Source organism: Lissotriton helveticus, chromosome 5_1, assembly GCF_964261635.1.
Source record: "Lissotriton helveticus chromosome 5_1, aLisHel1.1, whole genome shotgun sequence".
NCBI classification, from domain to species: Eukaryota; Metazoa; Chordata; class Amphibia; order Caudata; family Salamandridae; genus Lissotriton; species Lissotriton helveticus.
The window spans coordinates 554,404,877-554,411,957 of record NC_136065.1 but is presented as its reverse complement, the minus strand read 5'-3'; positions in this window follow the sequence as shown (position 1 = coordinate 554,411,957).

The following is a 7,081-nucleotide window of genomic DNA, read 5'->3' as shown; positions in this document are numbered from 1 at the left end:
TAATTAAAAGTGTCTCACTTAATACATGGATTAGTAACTAAACTATGTGAATGTGTGCATCACTGTCTCTGTTGTTGTATTAACACGCTGCATCAGTTGGTCACTAACTAGAGGAGTGTGTATATCAGTTATTGATTAGTCGGGTGAGTATTTGTATGGGACACTGAGTTTGTGTGTGGTTGGATGGGGTGTGTGTAACTTTATACATAGATGTGTGAATGGTTGATTGACTAGGTGTATAGGTTTAAGAGTGCATGTGGAAACAGGTGTTTGGGTGACTGAGTGCATTTATTTGTGTGTTAGTAAGCGAATATATGTTTTAGTTGTACATCTTTAACAAAGTAAACAAGCATTTACAATGCAATAGGTCTTGCATTATTAATGTTTGAGCTATTGGCCTTACACATGACAAGGCCTTTTATTCCTTTGCATCGGTGCGTAAACAAGCACTTTGTACTTATAGTCCATGCTTATGAGAAGCAAGTCCGGCAGTATCTTTAACTGCCAGCCTTGCTCATCGTGAGCAAAGAGTATACGTTCAAAGTGCGTGTTGATGCACCGATTGCAGGTTTTCAAAACAAAGGAATAAAAGGCGTTTTCCAAATAACTAATCATCTCTGAAGAGACATGTAAGGTGGCTGGTCTGGACGAGCTGGAAAGAGTGCGACAACCTGTTTACAGCAAGTGACTGTTCCTGAGGGGGTCGAAGGACAGCTCATTCAGAGCGTAATTATTTTAGAGAAGACTGGGGTATTTGATCCAGATACATGTGAAACTTCGATAACGTACTCAGACCTTTTTCGTTTCATGCCTATGAAAGGCTTAACTTTTATTGATGGATATGGGACCTGAGCGAGGGTAGGATCACAGCTAGTTGCCGTGCCACCCTATGTACGAGCAACGAAGAGCTCAGCCGACAAACAGTGTAATTTCTGACCTCGGCAAACAGGGGTCTCTGTACACTAGGCCATCGGACCTGGCGCTCAACAGCAAGGCTGGTTACAACCCCACCATACAACGCCAAAAACCAGCCTAGCAGTAGTGCAAGAGTTGAGATTAACCTCTCCTATACATCACGGTCCTGATGAATTGCCACCAGACCCATTAGTGGGTTCTTTAGGCAAGAAACATGTCAACCCCATGCACCACACAGACCCTGTAGGACCATTATTTCCAGACAGGGCTCTTAGGTTTTAGTTAGGCTAGTGCACCCTAGGAATAAAACTTTTGAAAAGGGTAGCCCTAGACCTATTTTAAATAAGGGTGGGCGTAGTTCGCGAAGTAGTGCTACGCGAAGCTACGCGAAGTGCACTTCGCACTACGCGAACTTCACGTAGCACTACGTGAGCTGCGTAGTAGCATGTTCGCACTGTGCAAGATGCGTTTTCAATGATTGCACAGTGCGGACAAGCATCCGGCACTGTGCAAGCATTGAAAACGGCATCTTGCACAGTGCGAGCTGTAGTTTTTTGCTGCTCGAGGAGATTATTACTCGAGCAACAGCTTTCTCAACGCGAACAGGTAGTTTCTCATTGAGAGCGATCGCGAGCATGCGCAACCACTCACAATGAGAAACCTGACCTCCTCGCGTTGAGAATCTCGCCGGGATGTCATTTTGCTTGCTCGCGGTCACGAACATGACGTTCAGGACCGCGAACAAGCAAAAAATGAGCGCTGCACTACGCTACGCTGCACTACGCATGTTCGCACTGTGCTACGTGCCGCTCGCGTAGTGCGAAGTTGCAAAAACTTTGCAAACTCCGCGAGCGGAGCGTAGTGCTTCGCCCAGGGTTAATTTTAAACTGCACTGCACACTCACAACACTACCCCGTCCACAAACTCTCACACACCCAAAGGCTTCATCAATAAAAGATCTCGGCCAAAGAGCTCCTTCGTGAGTACCCATCGGGCATTGAAGGGCCGGCCAGACGAGGAGCAGGTCCAGTGATGAAGCATGACATCCCCCGGGTGTGTGTGGGCACGTCTTAACAGACCTGAACACTCCCACACACTTAGGAACTGCATACTGGCTTATTCTTCATATTCACGACTTAGGAGTACGTGTGCAGGACCTGGTTAAAAAGCTCCTGATTCCTCTTGTTTAAGAGACTATTGAAATCCATCATCATGAAAAATGCCAGTACTGCTGTTTGATACACATCGAAATGTAAGATGGAGGCCAAAACAATTGTATTCAGCACTCTTTAGTTGTCCTCACGTAACCCGCTAATGGGAGCGCTCTTTGGATACCTTTTAAAAGCACTGTATCAAACCATGTCCATTACACCTATTGAAAGCACTGATAAAGGCATGCTGCCGAAACGTTTCTACTGAATAAAAAAGTAAATTTTGGATTCAGTGCATGACCCCGAGTACCTGTTACTTTGCTGTTGGAGTTTTTGACATTTATATATATATATATATATATATATATATATATATATATATATATATATATATATTACCTACTGGCGGTCGCCAGTAGGTATATATAGTTAGGATTTTTTCCCAATGGGATTTTTGAAAATTCTATGTCTAATAACTTTGGCGTTTGTGGACTGAATTGGCTGAAATTTTCTGGAAAATGGAACATTTTGTTTCTGAGCAGCCCCTGAAAATTTGGGGGGGGTTTGTCCAGGGGGGGCCGAGAAAAAAGGGGGGTCCCAAAACGTGTTTTTAACATTGAGTTTTCCATAGGGCGGTTAGCCTCACTTTTAGCCCGAACGGCTGAATGGATTTGCACGATACTTGGCTAAATTGTAGGGACTGGTAGCCCGATGTGCCTTTTGTAGGTCTCAATATATGTGCTGCAGTGGATTTTGAGAAATTAACGTTCAAAAAAAGATATATATCTGTAAGCGCGGACCGGGCAGCGCCCCGGTTCGCGGACCTTAAGCGTACCGGAACTTCGCGTAGCGAAGCTGATTGGCTCTCCTGTGTCTGTCAACATTCTAAACAGTCCGGAGCGGCCGCCATCTTGTCTCTCGGTAGGATCGAGAGACAAGAGGAGGCCAAAACAAAGGGGGAAATAACTATAAGGGGGCATAGTAGATCCTCGCTGACCCCCTAGGTTTAATGTGGAGGTTTTAAAGGGGCCTCGCGGGGCAAAAAAAAATAAAAAAAATGTTTGTTTTTTTTCGTGGTTAGCGCCCGGTCCGCGAACCGGGAAGCGTTCTGGGGAGCGTACTACAATGAAAAATGAATGATAGTCTTTTCAAATGCTGTATGTTAATTGATTGTTGGATTTTTTGATTATTTTTTATTTCCTTTATCTTCCCAGGGAGCGACCCGGTACGCGAACCGTTGAGCGCCTCGGTTCGCGGACCTTAAGCGTTCCGGGAGTCCACCATTTTGTGTTTCGGTCGAATTAAGATACAAGATGGAGGGCAAATAATGTTCGGAATGGGTAGAAGGGGGCACGGTAGAGTTATCTTGACCCCCTAGGTTTTCTGAGGGTGGCTGAGGAGGTTTATATGTGCGAAAAAAAAACATTTTTTTAAAAAAATTTCGCGAGGTTAGCTCCTGGTACGCGTACCGGGTAGCGCCCCAGGGAGCGTACTTTGTTGAAAATTAGTGAAAAAAGTTAGAGTAAAATAATAATTGTGAGTGATTAGATGTAGGGTAGCTCTGAGAAGAGCTTTTGGGTTTATGGTACATTTAGGTACTTATAAGTAGGTACCAATGCACATTCTTAAATTCAGAGTGAAAACTCTGTTGCCCTCATCTGAGAAGTGAACTCCATCTCCTCTGTAGATATCTTGCATGTAGTAACGCAAGTTATTGTTGTACAGGGAGCCCATTCCATGGTCTCTCATGTAAGCTGAAACAGATTTGTTTACATGCTTCCTCGACTTCTCAATTTGTGGACAAAATTGGTTTGACCACCTCCATTTCTGTCTTTGGCATATATTTGAATATACCAAGGCAGTCTGAGGAAAAAGTGCCATTAATTGCTCAAAGGTGTCCTTTAAAAGCATTTCCAGACCTACACCAGTCAAAGTGCCCAAGTCATTACCTCCACAGTGCACAATTAACAGGTCAGGTTTTGGCAAATGCATAAAGGTTTTCACCAATGGTATCAATTGGTGACATTTTAATCCTCTGTGGCCAAACCACTTAATTTCCACATCTTGTAAATTGAGGTTAGGTAAATTCCTGCTTTCAACGTACCTTTGAGCCCAGTGAATATAACTATGACCAACAATCCAGACAGAAAACATGGTGAGAGAAGGTTCTCCTGCAGTCAGATGAAGTGTGGCAATGAAATGGCAGTTGAAAAAATGAGAGTGTAAAATGAAAAAAAAACTGTGGAGTTTCTGTGTTCATGAAGCAGTAACAGTGATTGGTGGATTTTGATTGATGAAAACAGAAAGTTAGGGTGCACAGATGTGTTCTTTGAAAGATGTATATATATATATATACATATATATATATATATATATATATATATATATATATATATATATATATTCACTGAAAAAACCATAGGTTATAGACCATATATAGTTAGGAATTAGCATTTAGAAAACCTTGAAAATTCACTGAAAAAACCATAGGTTATAGACCATATATAGTTAGGAATTAGCATTTAGAAAACCTTATTTTACTCACACAAAACCATTGAAATTCCATATATAGTTAGTTGCACTAACTATATATCGCGCACCCGCAATCCACTGCTGATGATGTCACATATTACATCATTCATGACATGGTCAGTGACATCACTGATGACATCACTGATGACATCATCTAGTGTCTGTGTGTTTTTGTAAAGTTTAAATACGTTTTACATATTGAAGAATGACTGGATGGATGGAAGACTGAGTGTGTGTGTGGCTGGCTGGGAGGTGTGTGACGCTGTGCATATCAATGTGTACTTGTATCAGTGATTGTATAAGAGAGTAAGTATGTGTTAGTATATGTGTGAAAAGTATGGTGTTCTGTGTTTAACTATAGATGAGGAAATCGAAGTGTGATTGATTCTTCACAGGACTGACTAGGTGTATGAGTGCATATGATAGTGTTCTAATAATAACTGACTGTATGTATGAGTAATTGTATGGGTGAATGAGTGAATGTGTGTGTAGACGTACGAATCAGTGAGTGCGTATGTAGTAACTGGTATTGGTGTGTCATGATGTCATCAGTGATGTCATTTGAGATGTCATCAGTGATGTCATTTCAGATGTCATTAGTGATGTCATCAGTGATGTCACTGAAGTATGGTGTTCTGTGTTTAACTGTATAGATGAAGAAATGGAAGTGTGATTGATTCTTTACAGGACTGACTTGGTGTGTGAGTAACTCCATGGATGAGTGGCAGTGTGTGACTGTCTGCATAGGTGTATGAGTGCATATGATAGTGTTGTAATAATGAGTGACTGTATGTATGAGTGATTGTATGGGTGAATGAGTGAATGTGTGTGTAGACATAGGAATCAGTGAGTGCGTATGTAGTAACTGGTATTGGTGTGTCATGATGTCATCAGTGATGTCATTTGAGATGTCATCAGTGATGTCATCAGTGATGTCATTTGAGATGTCATCAGTGATGTCATCAGTGATGTCACTGACCATGTCATGAATGATGTAATATGTGACATCATCAGCAGTGGATTGCGGGTGCGCGATATATAGTTAGTGCAACTAACTATATATGGAATTTCAATGGTTTTGTGTGAGTAAAATAAGGTTTTCTAAATGCTAATTCCTAACTATATATGGTCTATAACCTATGGTTTTTTCAGTGAATATATATATATATATATATATATATATATATATATATATATATATATATATATATATATATAAAAATGCCCTTCCTAACAGATTGCGCCACTTCTTTCTCCCTCCAACTATGCAAGTTCAAGACCACAACTAACACAAAAGCTTAAATTGGATAACCCAGTGTGATAACTAGCTAGGCAGACTATATCATAAGGAATACCATAAAGGGACATGCAGTGCTGTTTCAAACTACCAGCGTAATGAAAATCTAAAACTGTGCATCTGTCTCTCACAGTTCATCATCCACCACACTGTAATAGACTGCGTCCCATAACAAGATAACCACACCTAGGTGGTCATCACGCACAACATGGAAACACTTCCCACATTGGATGAAAGCAAGGTCATCGTCCCTCCAATCATACACCCTACACGGTGTAGTGTGCTACCCATGTAGGCGAGTGGTTCAGTGCCCCACACAAAGGTAGTAAGCGCTAGAAAAAGGCTGCAATACAACGCAATACTGTCTGCCACTGTATTTGCCTTCTTACTTACCCCTAACCACCCTCCTCCATCTGTGTGTCTTATTTAACTAACCAGCTCCGTTTCTTTCTGTTTGTGTTTGTATACCTGAATCTGTGTCTGTCTGCAGAATCCTGGAGCCTGAGGCTAGAGTGCATGTCTTTTTACAAATAATAGTGAGACGAAGTTCACAAGTCTAAAAACTTTATATGAATTATTAGTTCTTGGGAAGGGGAAAGGTTACAATGTCACCAATATTTGATTATAGATCTCTATCAAAAGCAAACAAACGTTCTTCAATGTATTTTCTGAGCTGTTTTGGGACCCAAATGTTAGGCCATGCAATCAAAAGCCTCCAGAAATAAAGAATATGACCACATTAGTCAAACAAGGGCACAGTAGCTCGTGTCACGCTGTCTGCACTGACATTAAGTGATGTTTCAATTTACAAGGCTAGACAGCGCCAGAGGCCTGCGAGGATCCTGGAACACAACCACATCCTGGACATTGTCCTGGACCATTTCCAGCGCAATAGTCACTTCAAAGCCTGTGTGCGCAGCCCTAGTTCCAGCAGCGAGGAATGCCGTAGAAGACGGTGCCACCAACTCTGAGGCCTTAAAGTTGCCAACCTGGCAATGATGCTGAGCTCAACAGCCACCAATCCAGTGGGGAGAAATGCTGCAGGGGTCAAAAATGAATGGCAATGTAATGTCAAATGCACATTAATAAAATAACATTCTCGAGTCCCCACTCCCTGCTCCCAGGCGAACAACCAACAGCACATGAAACAAGATCGCTTTCGGGGGAAAAAATATGAGCAGAGTTG